Source organism: Triturus cristatus, chromosome 1_1 (genome assembly GCF_964204655.1).
Source record: "Triturus cristatus chromosome 1_1, aTriCri1.1, whole genome shotgun sequence".
In the NCBI taxonomy this organism is placed as follows: Eukaryota; Metazoa; Chordata; class Amphibia; order Caudata; family Salamandridae; genus Triturus; species Triturus cristatus.
This window is the reverse complement of record NC_140579.1, coordinates 483136166-483156738: the sequence shown is the minus strand read 5'-3', so window position 1 is coordinate 483156738 and position 20573 is coordinate 483136166. Positions and strand designations below refer to the sequence as shown.

The 20573-nt window shown below is 43.6% G+C and overlaps 1 long non-coding RNA gene across 4 annotated transcripts; it reads left to right on the top strand.

Annotated features, from left to right (window-relative positions):
- The first annotated feature begins 4058 nt into the window (after positions 1 to 4058).
- Positions 4059 to 18616, top strand: LOC146870451 (uncharacterized). Of its 4 annotated transcripts, none has more exons than XR_014959391.1 (3): positions 4059 to 4124; positions 10675 to 10815; positions 17858 to 18483. It is a non-coding gene; the product is annotated as an uncharacterized LOC146870451 (long non-coding RNA). The 4 variants fall into 4 exon arrangements; XR_014959389.1 differs by having other exon boundaries at positions 4071 to 4193; positions 17858 to 18616; XR_014959390.1 differs by having other exon boundaries at positions 4109 to 4189.
- The last annotated feature ends 1957 nt before the right edge of the window (positions 18617 to 20573 follow it).

Here is a 20573-nt window from a genome sequence, read left to right as displayed (position 1 = left end):
GAGGGGCAGAGTCGTCAGCCGCCCAGCAGGAGGTGGAGCCAGCAGTGTGGCAGGCAGGCACAGCCCTATTCACTCCCAGGTGCTATCTCCTCCCTCCACTCTACTTGCAAATGTCGCCATTCAGCAAAGGGCTGACTCAGCCAACCTCCTGGGGGATCCCCAGCCCCTGTCACTCTCAAGCCAGACAGTCAATCCACAAGCATGCCCAGGCACACAGAAGGGTCAGACAAGAGAACAGCTACTCTCTAAAAAGTACTATTCTCCAACTCAGGATTTAAAAACAACCCCTCCTAAAAGATGTGTTATTAAATGCTGAGCTCAGCGATATCAAACACTCATGTCTTATCTTGTTCCTATGAGAAGATAGGCGGATAGCCATTGGCACCAGCCTCCCCCATGTTAGCCTATGGAGCAAGATAACCTTGCAGCAGTGAACACACAAAATGGCCGCTGTTCACTACCAGAGCATGATACCTGCACTAGTACATGCTCTACCTTTTACATACACTGCACCCTGCCCAGGGGGGTACCTTGGGCCTTCCATAGGGATGACTGACGTGTATAAAAAGGGAAGGGTTAGGCCCGGTCAGTGTGGACACTGGCCAGGAGGACATGGCAGTCCGGGGACTGCAGGCAGGCCTGCGGTGGCAGGCCTGAGACACCACTTTAGGGCTACACAGGTGGGTGGCGCAATCAGCGCTGCTGACCCACTAGTAGCATCTGTCATCACCAGCCCTGGCACACACAGTGCACTTTACTAGGGACTTCATGGTGATACAGATATGCCAATCAGGTATATCCAATCAATATGATATTTTCCACAGGGAGCACTTACACTCTGGCACTGATTAGCAGTGGCAGAGTGTCCAAAGCATCTAAACCAGCAAAAACGAAATCCAGCACAGCGTCAAAAATCCAGGTAGTAGAGGCAAAAGATAGGGGAAAAACCCACGCCAAGAATGTCAGGTCTAACAGTAGTGTTTTAGGGTTTAGGGTAGTGCTAGGGGATCATGCAGGGTAGTGATTGAGTGTAGGGACCGCACTGGGGGTTGGGGTAGGGTCATGCTGGGAGTAGTGTTTTAGGGTAGTGTTGTGGTGTTTGTGTAGTGTAGGGTAGTGTTTTAGGGTTTAGGGATAGTGCTGGGGGGTCATGCAGGGTAGTGTTTAAGTGTGGGGACCGGATTGGGGGTTTGGGGAGGGTCGTGCTGTGGGTAGTGTTTTAGGGTAGTGTTGTGGTGTTTGTGTAGTGTAGGGTAGCGTTTTAGGGTTTAGGGTAGTGCCGGAGGTGTCGTGCAGGGTAGTGTTTGAGTGTGGGGACCAGACTGGGAGTTGTGGAGGGCCGTGCTGGGGGTAGTGTTTAAATGTTTAGGGTAGTGTTGTGTTGTTTGTGTAGTGTAGGGTAGTGTTTTAGAGTTTAGGGTAGTGCTGGGGGTCATGCAGGGTAGTGTTTGAGTGTAGGGAGTGGACTGGGGGTCGGGGAGGGTCGTGCTGGGGGTAGTGTTTTAAGGTTTACGGTAGTGTTGTGGTGTTTGTGTAGTGTAGGGTAGTGTTTTAGGGTTTAGGGTAGTGATGGGGGGTCGTGCAGGGTACTGTTTGAGTGGGGACCGGACTGTGGGTCGGGGAGGGTCGTGCTGGCAACCCTACCTTATATTCATTTTGATTAAATGCATTCTCACTCTATGTCAGTAAATCTAAAATTCAAATGTAAGGTATAGGCAGAGTTCAAGGGGGTACTGGAACCTGACTAAAAAATTAAGCCTCGGTAACCAGCTTACAAAGGTATGCCAATATGCAAATGGTCTTCAAAGACCTGTGAAAAACTCGGGCGTGCCGGGGGCGGGGGGGGGGGGGGCGGGGGGGGGGGGGGAAGTGTGTATAAATTCAATACTATTATTGTTTTCAGTTTTGTATAGCACAATGTCGCTTAAATGATTATTAGGGTTTAGCAAGGCTTTAGGTGGGCCGGGTCCTGCCAGTGCTGTGAGCACCGGCAGTTCTGAAAAGCAGATGTCGAGTCGGGTCTCTATCGGGCTCTCCATTTTTGACCTTACCGTCAGCATGAAAAAAAATCTTAATTCTACAGCAATAACACCCTTCACATGAAGATTTTTCAGGAGGGCAGCGCTGCATGAAGGTTTTTGAGGAGGGCAGCGCTGCATGAAGGATTTACAGGAGGGCAGCGCTGCATGAAAGTTTTTCAGGAGGGCAGCGATGCATGAAAGTTTTTCAGGAGGGCAGCGCTGCATGAAGGATTTACAGGAGGGCAGCGCTGCATGAAGGTTTTTCAGTAGGGCAGCGCTGCATGAAGGATTTACAGGAGGGCAGCGCTGCATGAAGGTTTTTCCGGAGGGCAGCTCTGCATGAAGGATTTACAGGAGGGCAGCACTGCATGAAGGATTTACAGGAGGGCAGCGCTGCATGAAGGTTTTTCAGGAGGGCAGCGCTGCATGAAGGTTTTATAGGAGGGCAGCGCTGCATGAAGGTTTTTCAGGAGGGCAGCGCTGCATGAAGGATTTACAGGAGGGCAGCGCTGCATGAAGGTTTTTCAGGAGGGCAGCGCTGCATGAAGGATTTACAGGAGGGCAGCGCTGCATGAAGGTTTATCAGGAGGGCAGCGCTGCATGAAGGATTTACAGGAGGGCAGCGCTGCATGAAGGATTTACAGGACGGCAGCGCTGCATGAAGGATTTACAGGAGGGCAGCGCTGCATGAAGGTTTTTCAGGAGGGCAGCGCTGCATGAAGGTTTTTCAGGAGGGCAGCGCTGCATGAAGGTTTTTCAGGAGGGCAGCACTGCATGAAGGATTTACAGGAGGGCAGCGCTGCATGAAGGTTTTTCAGGAGGGCAGCGCTGCATGAAGGATTTACAGGAGGGCAGCGCTGCGTGAAGGTTTTTCAGGAGGGCAGCGCTGCATGAAGGATTTACAGGAGGGCAGCGCTGCATGAAGGATTTACAGGAGGGCAGCTGTGCATTAGGTGCTGCTGGAGGGAGCACTGCAGGAGTTTGGCTGAAAGGCTGCAATGTTTGTGCTGTGCTTAAAGATAGCGCCACTTCAGGGGGTACTGCTTCAAGGCAGCACTGGATGATGTATTTGCTGTAGGACAGCTCTGCATGGAATTATTGGTTTAAGAGCAGTACTGAATGGGCTGTGCCTCATGCCAACACTGCATTAGTTTAGCTTGAGAGCAGTATAGCACTGCATTCCTTTTGTTTGAGGCTTGCTACGTGCCTCAGAATTCTGCCAATGTGCGACTGTCTCTGCATCCTGTCCATGGATAGCACTCCGTTCAGGTCATAAAGGGCTATTCTACATTGGAAGGCCCTTTGTTGGTCTTTTGCTGGGCAGAACTTTGTGTTAATGGATTCTCCCCATCTCTTTCAGACCGGGCACTTTGATGTACTTCAAAGATACTAGTTTCTTTCACAGTCTCACCATGTCACAATTGATGCATTTTCAATGTTATTTACAACGAGGCTATAGTTGTTGCTTATTTATCTTATGCAAATATGCGTTGACAAAGCTAAATACTCCTGACTTTTAGGTATGATGTTACTTGTTGTTTTATATATCTGGATGCAATTACAAAAGCAGCAAAATACCAGTCGGACGGCACAATATGCCAACACAGTTTTTGTCATTGCGTGTTTTTAATCTACACCCTTAATTACATCGGCCACACCCCTTTGAGAGACACCGGCCCCACAGTTTTTTCATCCTACTTAAACCCCTGGGATTGAGGCTGCTAAACTAGTATTACATAATAAAACAGCCTGGCTGTTACCTATGCGTGCCTCAGCCTCACTCTCCGCTGTAATTTCTAATACATATAGGTTTCCCTCGTCTTCACTGCTTCATTTTGCTTGTGAGAAAGTGTCACTCATAGTCTTTGAAATGTCACTCATAATTACACTGAAATTATGAAAATGTCACATGGCAGCTATGGATGTCGTAAGAATAAGTTTGGAGCAGGTTGTCTGCGCCATTGCTTGATGGCCGCCAGGTTAATTATTGCACCGTCCATTTTTGTAGTCCGTTTTCTGCTTCCCTTATCTACATGCTTTGCATCGGATTCGGAACGGAAGCGCAAGTGCCGTTCAAATGTGGGCGAGGGAGAGAGAGAAAGGGTTTGTGCCAGGCAGTGCTCGTGTTGGATTCGCACTACAGAGGGAACAAAGCATTCTTCCAAGTTGTTGGTATTTTTACTGAAGAATGGAACAGGGGGAGGCGGGTGTGATTTCCAGCCTCTCTTCAATCCTTTGGTATTTTGGGCAAGTGCGGGGCTTTGTTTGAAAGGCGGAGCCCGCCATTTAATTGCAGCCATTGGCGCAGTATTTTATTAGGTGGGAGAGGTGGATAGTGGGTGTAATGTGTTCACGAGGTCTGCCTCTCCGTTGCGATTTTTAACAATGAGCCATTTTTTTTTTTTTTTTAAGAGTTGGGAAAAGCACCCCTCTAATCCATGGGCTTGCATGTGGGGCTTTGTTTGCAGCCCTGCACGGACTGTTAAAAGGCACTTCCATCGAGAGAGCTTGCAAAGGGAGAGCCCTCAGCCGAGCCAAAGTTGAGACTAGATTGTGTTGTCTTATTGTCTGACTGAAGCGCGAGGTGTTCATGGCGATCATTTGCTCACTCTTTCTGTCTTTTCTATATGCGGAGAGGATTATCCCTCACCAGATTTAGCTGGGTAGGTGACAAATGTAATTTTTATTCACGGCATCTTTCGATCCCTCAAGCCCAACAACTGCCTGTGCCAGCTGCTGCAAGCAACATGACATGTTTACACTCCCTAAAGCTCTCTTTGGTTGTCGTTTCTCATTTTTCTGACTCATTTTGCTCCAAACAGTAATTCTGCTTACAATGGTGATTGCGCTGCTGCTTTAACTCGTAGATTGAAACAAGGTGTGCTCGAGCGGTGGCATGGCCCAGCTGTGATTAAAACCACACCGCATTTGCACAAATTGATCAAGCCCATAAAGGCTGCAGTCACAGCAGCTCAAACATTCCCACTTTGCTCTACCCTCCTTGCGGCCTAGCAAACACACGGTAAGCAGGAGTAGTGTATTGTTTTTCAACCTGCAATGCATTATTAAATAGGCGAGCATAGCTGTGTAGGCTTACGATCGCTTTATGTATGAGCAAGTGTGCCTAAAGGAAGCAGTGTGACTGCAGCAGATGTAAAGCTATCTATTTTCTCACAGGCTCCTGGAAGACGCAATTGCTTTTTCATAATTTTCACCCTTCCTCCTCTCTTCTGCTGGTCTGGCTCTTAGAACCCATGCACGAGTCCAGCCTTATCAATATTGTGTGTAAATCCGACAACAATAATGATATCTGATAAAAATGATTTCCAAATACGCGATAAGTGTAATTCTTTAACATGCATGAATGTTTCCCATTAGAACGTCACTGTATAAATATCGTAGTATAGAAGTGTATTTATTAAACGTGACATGAATGGAGAAACAGTCCTGACTTCCCCCTCATAACAGTGCTATTAGTGAACTATGAGTCAAGTCCATTTTCATGTGCACCCTCTAAGTGGCCTAGATTCTAATTATACATATAGCAACATTGCAGTTAAATAGATTAAACAAAGTGGTTTTAGTGCTGCACAAATTCAGTTTTTGAAGGTGCGCAAACTCAAATGGGCTAATGAACAAAAGGTATTTGGCCAGGATCACACAATTTGGTCCAGAAGGAAGCCAGGATTGATCCCAGTTTCATCATTTCACACTGGCAATTCAACCACTAGATGGGTATCTTTTTGCGATCATAAGTAATGCCTTGTCTTTAATTATTGCCCTATGTGATTAGATATGGGTGAGTGTTGGAAACCACTTTTGGCTGATTTTTATATAGGGCAAACCATGACCAAAGACGTAAGAGTGATGGAGCGGGGTTTTTTCTTTAAAACCGAATACCTGTTTCATTTTCGCATGTTATAATTAAAAGTACTACTGATTAATTAGTAACTACTAAAAGTTTGTGGAGTCTGGTTTAATCAATCTTATTAACAGAAGAATTACACGTGGGAACGTTATTGCATGGCTAAATTAATAAGTGAACTAAGTTGGTGAGCAAATTGACGAAATAGGTGTTGCTTATATGATGTTATTGTGTTTTGCGCTTATAATTAATATGCATTAATGGCTTTTGATGGCAAAACCGAATACTGAACTAATGAACTTGAAATGATCCCACGACTGGGATACAAATTATCCAAAAGAGACATCCGTAGAAGTAACAAATTAGTTATGAACCCCTTATTTTCCTATTCATTATTTGGAACGATCTAAGTGTGAGAAAATCTCGCACAGTATCTCAAATGTACCAAGATGACTTTATTTCCGCCATTCATCCGTTTTGAACAATGATTGTAACATTTCAGAATGTAATTTTAGTATAAATATTAGTAGACCAGAGAGGTCTAGCGCCACTTCTTCCCGAACTGATGATCCGAGGTCCCGATGCTGACGGAGAGGACGGTGACTTTACATGACGACTAGAAAACTCTGATTGAATTACTGAGGACCGGTTCTGACTTAGGATCTGACTTTTAGCCAGAATAGGTAAATATGAGAGAAATGAATTTGCATTTAATTGGCTTTTCATGCAATTTTAGATAAACAAATATTCTGTTTGAATCTCTGTGTCGGGTGGTTATTTTATTGTCATGTTTATTGAATTTATTTGTATATTATTTGAAATGTTTTCGCCAGATCTATAGCAACTAGTAGATGCCATTGACCTCAGGGTACATTCAGATTGGTAAGGTATCGAAAGTGTTTCTCCTTATACAGGGTACGGATAGAGTGGTAGGATGAATGTTGGTGTAATGGGCCCCACCAGCATGTGATGTGTGTGTGTGCGTGTGTGACTGTGAGATCACTCCGTCCGTGGAAGTAGAGGAGATTCGGAAGCTCCGATCTGCACCAGTTTCTTGGTAGCAGAATGATGGTTAACTATTGTCTTGATCTGGCGAAATTGCGTGTATATAGGCTTGTTGATTATTGATTGATATTTGTACTAACACTATATGTCGAAGTTGTATTGAGTTTTATGTATTGTGTACGGCTTCTGGAACGTAGGGAGTCGGTGACAGTTCCGTAGTAGGGCAGAGGGAGTGCTGCTCTCGGAAAAAGGCGGGATTGTTGGCCCTGTATGCAGACAGGGGAAAACGTGTAACAATTGAAGTTGCGCGTCGCATTGTCTGGGTTCGATAAGGTAGCATCGCCGTGTGTTACCATTAGAAACGTATTTTCTGTGTGAGAGAAGTGTATATGATAGCGAAGGTTATCTGTGAAATTCTGGTCTTAGGTCTCAGGGATCCGTATGGCATTCCGTTAAAGCTTATCACTAGAAAGGTAATAGGTATTTACTGAGCTTGGTAGAAGGACAGAGCAGAGGTAAGCGCTGCTTTGTTAACGTGTGATATAATTCTGTAGTAGGACAGACTGTTCGCTGTTCTCGGGAAAGACAGAATTCTGTGCGAATGTACTACATTTTCTGGTGTGAAAGTGCGTGAATGAGAAGGCATTCTGGTTAATTGTGAAACTCTTAGGAGCATTCCGGAGAAAACAGTTAATTGGTGCTTGTTAGAAGGGTAGGGTAGAGGGATGTGCTACTTTATCAACGGAAGTAACGATTCTGTAGTAGGGCAGAAGTAAGCGCTGCTCTCGGGAAAGGCAGAATTCTCGTGGGAAAGGACTTTTGCTGTTCTGTGGCTAGCGAAGCAGACAATGGAGATGTTTGTATGTTGTAACTAACAGACTCGTAGAAGTTGAAACAAAGTCTACCGATTAGTCTTGTAAAGGAGGGGTAGACGAGAGAGACAGGAGACAGGAGCAGAAGCTGCTGCAGCGACTGCTGACGTCAGGAAGACCGCGCTGTGATTGGACAGTGGGTTGGAACGGTGGAAGTACGGTGATTGGTGTGCTAGTGTACGCCGCGCAAAGATTGGAAGACATACAGGGTGACGTAGACGCTCCAGGATTGGTGCGTTGGCGTGAGTCGCGCTGGGATTCGTGGACTGAGTTGGTGACGTAGACGCTCCAGGATTGGTGCGTTGGTGTGAGTCGCGCTGCAATTGGGCAGGAGATCGTACAGTTGTAGAAAGACAAAAAAAGGTTGTGGAAAAATATGAAAATGTACTACCACGCTGAGGAAAAGAAAAAAAAATCCTTGCTTAGTAAAGTAAAGAACTGGTTTGACAAGGATAAAGATATTGTGACTAGGGAAGGACAGTTACTTCCTCCGATAAGAACCCCCGCTTCCTTCATGGTTGCAAAGTATGGGTATCATACCTGTATTTGGTTAGATAACTGGGTGAAGTATACGAAAGAGGATGGGGTTTTAGATTTCCCGGAACATGGCTCATTTAATCTGGCCATACTGAGAAACTTACGGGAGCGGATGATGTGTCTAGAGCCTCGGCCTAGGCCGACGCAATTTGAGGCATTAACTGAATGGGAAGATGAAATGCATGAGCGAGAAAAGCAGAGGGGTGGAGGGAGTTACCGCTATATGTTCGGGCGAAAGTATGATCGCGAAACCCATCACGACCGGATGCGACGATGGCGAAATGCTAGTATGACTGAGGGATTATATCCTATGAGAACAGCAGAGGAGACAGAAGGGAGAAAGTGTACAGAGAAAGAACATAATGTAGAAACAAGGAGATATGGGGCGAATGAGTCTGATGACGATGTCCTAGAGGACATGCTCTATAAAAGACCACCCCCATATAGACGAGAACCAGAGGTAGGAACAGCAGTGACCCCAATGAGAGACACCCTTCGGATTATTAAGACAGAGGGTACCACCCCTGGGTTGAAAAGCGGTTGTTCTCTGGTGGAAAGGGAAAGAGAGAGAGAAAGAGAGAAAGAGAGAGAGAAAGAGAGAGAGAAAGAGAGAATGAAAGGGAGAATGAAATTGAGGATGAAAAGACCAGAGAACTAGCAAGAACTACTTTTGAATTGACAGAGAAAATCAGGGAACTGACTAAGAATCTTGAAGCAGTTACGGTGCCTGTGACAATAGGTCCGGTTATGCCGATTTTTGACAAGCAGAGGACGGGCGAAAATGGTTTGACAGTTCCATATGTGGGTAACAGATTGATTGTTCCTCCGGAGCAGGCAGTAATGAGAGCAGAAGAGACACAGTGGAGAACGGGAGAAAATCAGTGGAGACATACCATATGTGGAGGAGAATTGAGTGTGCAGACTAACTTAAGTTTGAACTCTGGATGTGTGGAAGGGAACAGGGGATCAATCCTAGAGCCACAAAGAGTGTCAGAACCAGTTGGTGCAGAAAAATCTGTGGGAATAACTGCTGAGGATTTGAATGATTGGCTGAAGGCTTTGCAGAGGAAAGAAAAAGAATCCCAGGGAATTGATGTAGCCAGGCTACGTATGGAAATGGAGGAGATGATTGTAGGAACAATCCCTACAGAAACGCTGAAAAATTATCAGGAAGGGGAGATTCTCTTCCTGTGCAAGAGCATCACATGGAGAGCAAAGAATATACATGACAGGTTGAAAGGAATAGCCAGTGAAATGGGGATCGACATGGACAAGGTAAAAGCTTTACAAAAGCCTTACCGAGTGGATTTCACAGATAAAGACATTGAGAATCTGAACAATGCAGGCCGGACAGGACAGATTAAGGAGATGGTTGCTTTGCTGAGAAAATGGGGAGATGTGGAGAGATGGAAAGACAGATGGTACAGAAAGCGAGAGGATGGGACAGATAGAACTTACTCGACATTCCCTCTGAAAGAAAAGGAGAAAGCAGTGACAGCCTATCCTATGAGGGAGATTCCAGGAGGTGGGTATGTACATGTCCCATGGACCAGACAGGATATTTTGTCATTTACAAATGATTTCCCTCGACTAAGGGAGAAGCCCGTCGAGTGGTATAGACAGGTCGACAGATTTGTGAAGTTGTCAAAAGTACTGTGGATTGACCTGAATAGTCTGTTTGATAATTGTACCAGCAGACCTGTGGGCAGAATGTAAAATAGTCATCGACTGGCCCACTAAGGAATACCCAAGAGATCCAAAGACAGGAGCTCCAGATCCGGAGGTCATGAAAAAGTACGAACAGGTTATGGCCTTCTTGAAAAATAAGGTACCCCCCAAGGAAACAGATTGGGTTAAAATAGATCGGACACATCAAGAATTGAAAGAATCAGTCCATGCATATTATGAAAGACTAATATTAGCTTTCAAACAGTTCAGTGGAGATGAACATCTGGGTGACAAGGACCTTAGCCATTTTGTATATAGATTTGTGTATGGCTTGCGGCCTGAAATCAGTGAAATGATTAGGCAGCATACCGTAGACTGGCAGAGCAAGAAGATTGATGAGATCCTGAGACATGCAAAATACTTCAGTGATGAGATTGAGGCAAAGCAGAGGAAACTAAAAGAAAAGGCAATGTGGGCACAGGTGAAAGTGGCAGAAAGACAGGAAGCTCAGTTGGTTGAACAAGCAAATAACCCAGGAAATAAACCCAGGTTTGGTCCAGGAAAAGGGAAAGGAAAAGGGAAAGGAAATATACAGGAAGCCAAGAAGAAATTCCCATGCCACAACTGTGGAAAATTAGGGCACTGGAAATCCGAGTGTAAGAATCCACCGTCTACTAATGATGACAATCCATCATTGAATTCACAGGTGCAGAGTGAGGGGTGTGGTCAGCATCAGCAACAGCAGAAGGCTGCTAAGCAGCAGAATCAGGTGCCAAAACCACCCTTGCCGCAGAGAAGAGGATCCCAGAAGTACAGCCAAGAGTCGGGGTTCTACGATGAAGAGCAGGTAATCAAGCCAAAACGCGCAAGCGCTGTATCTCAATACTGGCTGAAAAATGAGGGAAGTGACTCTGAGGGAGACTTCTGACGGTGCCGAAGAGAGGAGGAGGAGTGCGTACTTGGCGCAACTCTAGAAATAGACCAGGCAGGGCCTTTTGTAGATGGGAAAATTAATGGTGAAAGTGTTACTTTTCTAGTTGACACAGGAGCCACGAGATCGACTGTCAGGTCAGCTGATATAAAGAATCTTCCTCTCTCGGATGAAGCAATCCAAGTAGTTGGTGTGTCCAACACACAGATTAAAACTCTTCTTACTGAACCAGTAAGGGTTAAAATAGGGAAATTCTCAGAAATGCACCGATTTGTGGTGTGTGACACTAGTCTTGTGAACTTGCTAGGCAGGGACCTGCTGTGCAAGATGAATTGCACTATTTTCTGTACTCCAGATGGAATAACCTTTGAAACACCAGATGAAGATGTTCTATACAGAATGACCATGGATAACAGGGAATGTGAGGCTTTGGGAACATATGCTATATTTAATCCAGATGCATTACCCCCAGAATTGAAACAGACAGTGAAAGCAGCAGTTTGGGATTTTACTGGAGAAGATGTAGGTCTCATGAGAAATGTAGATCCAGTAAAGATTACTGTAAAAGAGGGAGTGGCTTACCCAAACATTCCGCAATACCGACTGACACCAGAAATAATTGAAGGAATAACACCCATAATTGAGAAAATGATTCAGCAGGGGGTGTTAAGAGAAATATTGAGCAGCCCATGTAACTCACCAATAATGGGACTGAAGAAACCTAATGGAAAGTTCAGAATAGTACAGGATTTGAGAAAAATTAACAAGATTGTTGTGTCATGTTGTCCCATTGTGCCAAATCCATCAGTGATTTTGTATCAGATTCCCCAAGATACAGAATGGTATACTGTAATTGATTTGTGTCATGCTTTGTTTTCAATTCCATTGCATCATGACAGCCAGACAATATTTTCTTTTAGATTTGGGGAGCGGATTTTGGCATGGTGCCGAATTCCACAGGGGTATACAGAGAGCCCTTCAATATTTAATCAATTGCTGAAGAAATCTCTGGAAAGTCTAACAATGCCTGAAATTCAGTCTTGGTCCAGTATATTGATGACCTGCTTGTGGCATCAAAAACCCGTGAAGCTTGTGAAGTAGACACCATTGCTTTACTGAATCACTTGGCAGATGGAGGATTAAAGGTATCTCCAGCCAAATTGCAATTCTGCAAGAAAGAAGTCCAGTACCTAGGACATAACATTGAGAAAGGTCTGAGAAAAGTGACCATTGACAGGATTAAAATCATTAGAGGGATGAGAGCCCCAATGACACAAAGAGAAGCGAGAATGTTCCTGGGAATGGTGGGTTACTGTCGTCAGTGGATAAGTAACTTTTCTTTGATTGCCAAGCCACTGATTAAATTGACCAAAAGTGAGGTAAAAGGCCCATTGGAACTAAACCCAGAAGAAATGGCTGCATTTAAAGAATTAAAAAACAGACTATGTGAAGCTCCTGCCCTAGGAATGCCAGATTATGAAAAAGAATTTGAATTGTACTGTAGTGAGAGAAATGGATGTGCACTTTCAGTGTTAATCCAGAAACATGGACGTCTGAGAAGGCCAATTGCTTACTTCTCATCAACACTTGACCCAGTAGCTGTGGGTTTACCAGGTTGTCTAAAAGCAGTAGCTGCTACCTGTAGAAGTCTGGAACAAAGTGAGGGAATCATAATGGGATATCCTGTACGGGTATTCGTACCTCATGATGTGGCAATCCTTTTAACAAGGAGCCGGACACAGTTTATGTCTCATAGTCGGCTGACTAAATATGAGAAAGTCATTCTTGGTGCAACAAATGTGACCCTGGAGAGATGTGTGAATGTAAATCCAGCAACACTGTTGCCCGATGCTGAATGTGTGGGAGTGAGGAATGAAGTTGATCATGACTGCCTGGATGTGCTTGATTACTGTACAAAACCAAGGCCAGACATAAGAGATCTGCCACTGCCTGAGAGTGATCATGTGTTGTTTGTGGATGGATCCTGCTTGAGAACGGATGAAGGAACGCTGAGTGCTGCATATGCTGTGTGTACAGTTTCAGGAGTTGTGGAAGCCTCACCTTTGAAAGGGGTTAAATCAGCTCAGGTGGCAGAATTGGTGGCATTAACAAAAGCCTGCAAGATTGGAAGGAGTGTGAGAGTGACTGTGATGACTGACAGCCAATATGGCTTCGGAGTTGTCCATGATTTTGACCAGCTATGGCTACAAAGAAGTTTCCTGACCTCAAGTGGAACTCCCATTAAGAATGCTGAAGTAGTTGGAAAATTGCTAGAGGCGATACAGCTGCCTAAAGAACTAGCAGTTGTAAAATGTGCTGCTCATGGTCAAGGTGATGATTTTGTTACCGTGGGAAATAAATTTGCTAATGACATAGCACAATACTGTGCAAGATACAATCATTCCATTAATCGGAGTAAAGAAAGAGAAATGTCTTCTTGTTCCTTAATGTTTACTAATGAGGTGGGAACATGGGAGGAAGTGAAACAGCTGCAGGATGAGGCAGGAGATGAGGAAATGAAAGATTGGGTGAAAGTTGGTTGTGCACCAAGGGAAAAAGATCATGTGTGGGTCTATAGGGATGGAAGACCAGTCATGCCAAATAGCATGCTGTCAATGGCAAGGATGTATCATGGCCAAGGACATCTGGGAAGGGATGCTATGATAAGGGCCTTTAAGCAAACCTGGTATAGTCCAAAGTTCAGGTTGATAGCAGAAAGTCTCTGTCAGAGATGTCTGATATGTCAGCAATTCAATCCTGGAAAGAAAACAGAGGTGAGCCTAGGAACAATAAGCAGAGAGGGAGGACCCTTCACAAGAATGCAGATAGACTTCATTGAAATGCCCCCAGTCAACAGATTGAGGTATGTTCTGGTGGTGGTCTGTTTGTTCTCCAGGTGGGTGGAGGCATATCCAACAAGAAGAAACGATGGGATAACAGTGGCCAAATTACTGTTAAGAGAGTTCATCCCAAGGTACGGGTTCCCAGTAACCATTGAATCAGACAGAGGACATTTTTATAATGAAATCATGGGTCTAATCTGTGAAGCATTGAGTGTACAGCAGAAGCTACATTGTGCTTACCGACCAGAGGCTTCTGGTGTGGTTGAACAAATGAATGGTACCATCAAAAACAGAATTGGCAAAATGTGCCTAGCCACAGGAATGAAATGGCCCGATGTCTTGCCTCTAGTCCTGATGACCATTAGGTCTACTCCAGACAGAACAACAGGTTTGAGTCCACATGAAATTATCATGGGACGTGCTATGAGACATGCATTTGTACCAGTCAACAAGCTAATGACTATAACTGATGACATGATTTTGGATTACTGTAAGGGCCTGGCTGACGCAGTTCATTCTGTGTTTCACCAGGTTGGAGAAGACGCCACCACACTTGAAAAGAAACCAGCCCATGATCTGAGCATAGGGGACTGGGTAAGTATAAAAGTCCACAGAAGAAGGAATTGCCTGGTTCCAAGGTGGGGAAGGCCAAGACAAGTTATTTTGACCACAACGACTGCTGTGAAGTGTGCTGGAGTGAAAAATTGGATACATGCAAGTCACACACTGAGAGTTCCAAATCCAAGAGACGGCACTGGAAAAGAATACTTTGAAGAATCAGATTCCAGTGATGATGCAGACAGCGAGACAGTAAGAAGGAAAAAGAATCCTGAAAGTGGGGAAAGTGAGTCAAGAGAAATTTTCATCCCACCAGAAGAGGTTCTGAAAAGAACAGTGCAAACCGCAGAGGCGAATTCAGATTCTGAAGAAGTTCCTGAGGTTCCAAATAACAGTAACCAACACAAAAAGAAAGAAAGAAAAGAAAAGAACATTCCAACAGAAGTGACACCTGAATCGAATGAGGAAATTGGACAAGTTCCACCTGAGATAAATATTGAAGAAGAAGGGAAAGAAAGACAGAGAGGGACAGATTGCGGAACAACCCCGAGGAGGTGTAGGGAACATCAACAACAAGCCAGGTGAAGGGACAAGCAGACAGCAAGAAGATTGCGTGTCGGAGACCCGCGGAGGGACAGAAGTAGGGAAATCTTAATTGGTGGAAAAAGAGACTGTTGGAGAAAAGGAAGTTGTTGGAGAAAAGAAAGCTGTTGATGAACAAGAGGCAACTGAAACAGAGTCTGATGAAAGTGACAGTGAGATACATGGAGGACGAGTTCTGAGAAAGAGAACTTGGCTTGGAGAAAGAAACAATAAAGAAGGAAGACAAAAGAGAAATGCTAAAGGAGATCTTTGGCCAAATAAGATAAAGAGACTGAGGTATAGACTGACACGAGTTAACTCTTCGAAAGCTGAACAAGTGAACGAAGTGTCAAGTCAAAATCCCACTAAAGAAGAAGAAACAAAGATACCTTAGAGAACTAAAAGAATAAGGAAACCAAACCAGAGGTACAAGTCACCGGAATGGACGTATGTGGCACTGCCTGAACAAGGAGAAGAGGCAGAGAGTCAAGGAAGTCCAGAGGAGGCTTTACTGAAAGAGGTTGCTGAAGAAGAGGCTGTGGGAATCCTGAGAGTTATCTTGTCCGACATTGGAGAAGAGACGGATGTTCAGGACCTGATACAGTTTGATGATGATGAAGAAACAGTGAAAAGTGATGAAAACCCAAATTGAGTAAAATCCAAGGAAGACACTTGAAGAAGAAAGTGAAGAAGTAAAATTAAGAACTAAAAGATTGTAATAATCTGGTGGGTACTTGCTGCCCTAAAAGGTTTGATAGAGGAGTAGAAGAGGCTAAGTCAAAAGACACGGTCAAATTAACAAAATGGCTAACACTGAGAATAATAAAAGTAGATGTACCTTTCTGAGAAGATGGTGCAAAATGTGCTGCTGCTGTACAGGTTTATTAACGCTGCTTTGGAGCGTGCTTGCTCCACTGATTTCTTTTAGAGTCACTATAGACACTTTAGAAGGTCATACTGAGAACAGAACTAATATAGGGAAGAGTTCACAGAAGATAGTACCAACTAGAACTAGCAATGTACATATACATAAGGATAGATCAATTAATGATTTTTCTAGCAATGTTTTTTCTAAATTGTTATATGAATACGTAAAGACAATGGAAGTAAGGGATTGCTACGTTTGCATGCAATTACCTGCCTCTGTTTCGGAAGGAGTGACTTATCATCTTCCGGCTACGTATGGAATTTCATGTAGTGTGTTGATTAGTATATTTTATCAGTTAGGGGGATTAGATTATAATATGTCTAATATAGATAATATTCTTGGGCAATTGCCTACGAATAAAGCACTGAATCCTGCAAAAGAAGCTAACACTTTAGGTGAGATTTTTTTAGAAACTAAAGAATTAACCTTAGAATATGTTTTTGGAAACAATTTAACTTGCAGTTTGAAGGGAGAAGAGAAGAATTTTCTAGACATGGTTGAGAGAAGAAGGTTGAACATGCACAGGAAAGCAGAAGGGCATAAAATGAGTGAAACAATGTGGGATATTGAGAAAGAAAAGGAGTTGAAAAATGGAGCCAGTCCAACTATGGCTATAGATGCCCCACAGAAAGGCAAACTGTGCATTACTAGGAAGAGATCCCAGTATGATTATTATTTCATAGGGACTAGTGAGTGCCATGATACATACTTTATTGCAACCGGATGGGGATTTAGAGGAGGAGAAGATCCAGTTTTCTCGGGAGTGTATTATATTTGTGGGAACAAGGCTTATTACCGTTTGCCTGACCATTGGTTTGGCACATGTTATGTTGGCCTGGTCTTTCCAAAGATTTTTCACATGGATAGAGTAGATGATGCTGAACATACTAATCCATTAACACGCTATAGAAGAGAAACATGGACAGAAATTGTAGGAGATATTTTTGGAGCTTTAATTCCAGCAGTGGGAATTTCTTTGAATGCATTTGGCATTCGGAAGCTGTCAACAGTGGTGGATCGCTTGTTAACAAGCACCGCTGGAGGCTTTCTTTTGGTTAATACAGAAATGGTTGCTTTGCGTGCTATGGCGATGCAAAATCGACTTGCCCATGACATTCTTTTGGCAAAGGAGGGTGGAGTCTGTGGAATGCTGAAAGTTCAACATTGTTGCACTTACATTCCTGACGAAAGCAAAGATCTAAAAGTTTATATCAAAAATATTACTGATTTACATGAAGAATTAGTACCACTGGAAGCTGAAAGTATCTGGACTAGAATGGCTAATAAGATGATTGCTATTAAGAATTTTATAGCTAAAATAGGTAGTAACATTTTTGGTAAGATATTATTTCCATTAACCTGTGTAATTGTTGCATTATTGATTCTTAGATTAGGGTGTATGTGTTGTAGGTATAGAAGAAATAAAAAGAAAATTACAAAAGAAAATGTTAAAAGGAGACAAAAGAAACCAGAAAGAGATCCACAAGAAATAGAATTAGAAGAGCTAAGAGAAAGCATGTATATAGAAACTAAGAAAGAAGATGAGATGGAAACGAGTTTGAAAAGAATGAACAAGAAGATATTTTGAATTCTTCAAAAAGGGGAATTAAATTGATTTTTGGGTTTTTGATTTTTGTGGTGATAAGATATCACCAAAGGGGGGATTGATGGAGCGGGTTTTTTTTTCTTTAAAACCGAATACCTGTTTCATTTTCGCATGTTATAATTAAAAGTACTACTGATTAATTAGTAACTACTAAAAGTTTGTCGAGTCTGGTTTAATCAATCTTATTAACAGAAGAATTACACGTGGGAACGCTATTGCATGGCTAAATTATTAAGTGAACTAAGTTGGTGAGCAAATTGACGAAATAGGTGTTGCTTATATGATGTTATTGTGTTTTGCGCTTATAATTAATATGCATTAATGGCTTTTGATGTCGCAAATGGCTAGATAAATACATACATATAAGGGTATTAGCAGGGGAATAACACTGTATAATCATTTACGTGCAGTAATTCTGTTTTATGTCTTATTTCACTTAAGTTGGCCAATGTGGCCTACCGGAAAATGGCTACCACCCGCAGCCTGCATTCGAGTTGATGGAAAATTTTGCAAGGAGGCTTCGCGCTGCCTGTGACCTTGCCCTCTCAACAAACTGAAAAGCCATGATCATGATGACAAACCCAGGACGGATGCCAAGAGCCCCTGAACATGATATTTGTTGCAAAACCGAATAATGAACTTATGAACTTGAAATGATGCCACGACTGGGATACAAATTATCCAAAAGAGACATCCGTAGAAGTAACGAATTAGTTATGAACCCCTTATTTTCCTATTCATTATTTGGAACGATCTAAGTGTGAGAAAATCTCGCACAGTATCTCAAATGTACCAAGATGACTTTATTTCCGCCATTCATCCGTTTTGAACAATGATTGTAACATTTCAGAATGTAATTTTAGTATAAATATTAGTAGACTAGAGAGGTCTAGCGCCACTTCTTCCCGAACTGATGATCCGAGGTCCCGATGCTGACGGAGAGGACGGTGACTCTACATGACGACTAGAAAACTCTGATTGAATTACTGAGGACCGGTTCTGACTTAGGATCTGACTTTTAGCCAGAATAGGTAAATATGAGAGAAATGAATTTGCATTTAATTGGCTTTTCATGCAATTTTAGATAAACAAATATTCTGTTTGAATCTCTGTGTCGGGTGGTTATTTTAGTCATGTTTATTGAATTTATTTGCATATTATTTGAAATGTTTTCGCCAGATCTATAGCAACTAGTAGATGCCATTGACCTCAGGGTACATGCAGATTGGTAAGGTATCGAAAGTGTTTCTCCTTATACAGGGCACGGATAGAGTGGTAGGATGAATGTTGGTGTAATGGGCCCCACCAGCATGTAATGTGTGTGTGTGACTGTGAGATCACTCCGTCCGTGGAAGTAGAGGAGATTCGGAAGCTCCGATCTGCACCAAGAGCACATAACAACACAGACTGCGTTACACCTTTTTAGGTTTCGCCTTGGCAGCGCTTGCAATGCAATAGGTCTCGCATTTGCTAGAGTTTGAGCTATTGGCATTGTAAATTACACTGCTTTTTATTTGTGTAGGTTTTGAAAACAAATAAATAAAAGGCATTGTCATTGCAATATCAATAGCTTAAACTCTGGCAACTGCGAGACCTATTGCATTGCAAATGCTTGTTTTAGAAGTGGGTGGAGGGGACTGGTGGAGGGCAGAAGTGTCTCTTATTTATTCATGCACATTTATTCATGCATACATATTTCTATAGCGCTGACATTAGCCAAAGGCTGGAGAGATTTACAGTAGACGTGTCGTTACATGGAAATTACAGAGGGTTTGAAATTACCAAAGCCAAGCACTTGCGCACAAAGCGGTCATCTCCCTGTTTAAACAATTTTTAATGGCATCTGGCAGAGACGCACTAGCACTTTGTGCAGAGTTTGTGATTTTCGTACTTTGATGTAAGCAGTTCTATTTGACTGCGTGCAATGTGTGTGTGTGTGCGTGCGAGTGTGTGCGTGCGTCCAGTGGTGTGTGTGTGCGCGCGTGAAATGGTGTGCGTGTTGGACTCTGTGTCCAGTGAGAGTGCGTGTATACATGTGATGAATCATGCATGTGTAAAAGAGCACTAAAGGCTGGGTGAAATCATTGTATGTGATGGAGCGCTTGTGTGTGTGTGTGTGCTGGAGGCGTTGTGTGTCTGCCCCCATCCCAAGGAGCATGTGGTCAAGCTACTGTCTGAGGATCCGGCGTCACATGCTTTAAACAAGCATTTGCAATGCAATAGGTCTCGCATTCACGCGAGTTTGAGCTATTGAAATCGCAAATAACAATGCCTTTTATTTTTGTTTTTAAAACCTAAATAAAAGGCATTGTCATTTACAATGTCAATAGCTTAAACTTGTTTTTAGGGCACCCAGGCCAATTTTTTTTATCCCATTCCAACCCTGCTTGGTAGGCACAGACGGGTTAAGTGATTTGCCCAGACTCAGGAGATGTTGAGCTGACACCTGATTTCTCAGCTCCAATCTCAGCACCTCTGGCCTTTATGCCACATCTTGCTCGTTCTGTTATGATTGCAGCAATAGTGATAGCTAGACCACACTGTTGTTGTGCCATGTAATAGCAGGAGTACAACATCAGACCTGCCAACTTATAAATACATTTCACCCTGGGGGGGGGGCTTGTGTAACTAACCTCAACACAGAAAACTGCACTACTGCCATTTCACTGCTGTGTATACCTCTTGTAAAAAAAATTCTTGTGTTCAAACTTCTCGGACATTTTTTTTTGTAATGATCCACCATTTTGTAATTCTCAACCTCATGTAACTATTTTTGATAATTTCAGCAGTTGCGGGGAGCCCCTGCAGCACTGGCCCGGGTACCGCCACAACTGCTGGTGCCCTACCGTCCCTGCCAGCACAGGACACAGGGCGGACATCACTCAGGCCAGCGCTGTTCCGCCCTCAGAGAGGGCCCAGGCTGCACCCATAGGTGTTCGCCACTCTCGAGGCCCCCGCCGTCTTTAAGGGGCCATCCATGCCAGTCCCTCTATCATCATCCAGTGAGGTGGCAGGATGGGCGTGGATAGAGGAAGATTACTCCATCGTCTTTCATACGTGTGGCAAGGAGCCACCTTTTTCCTGCACTGCACATTTAGTGACCACAGAAATAACATTGCTATCTTAATTGCCACCTGGCTGTTTTGTTTACGGAGAA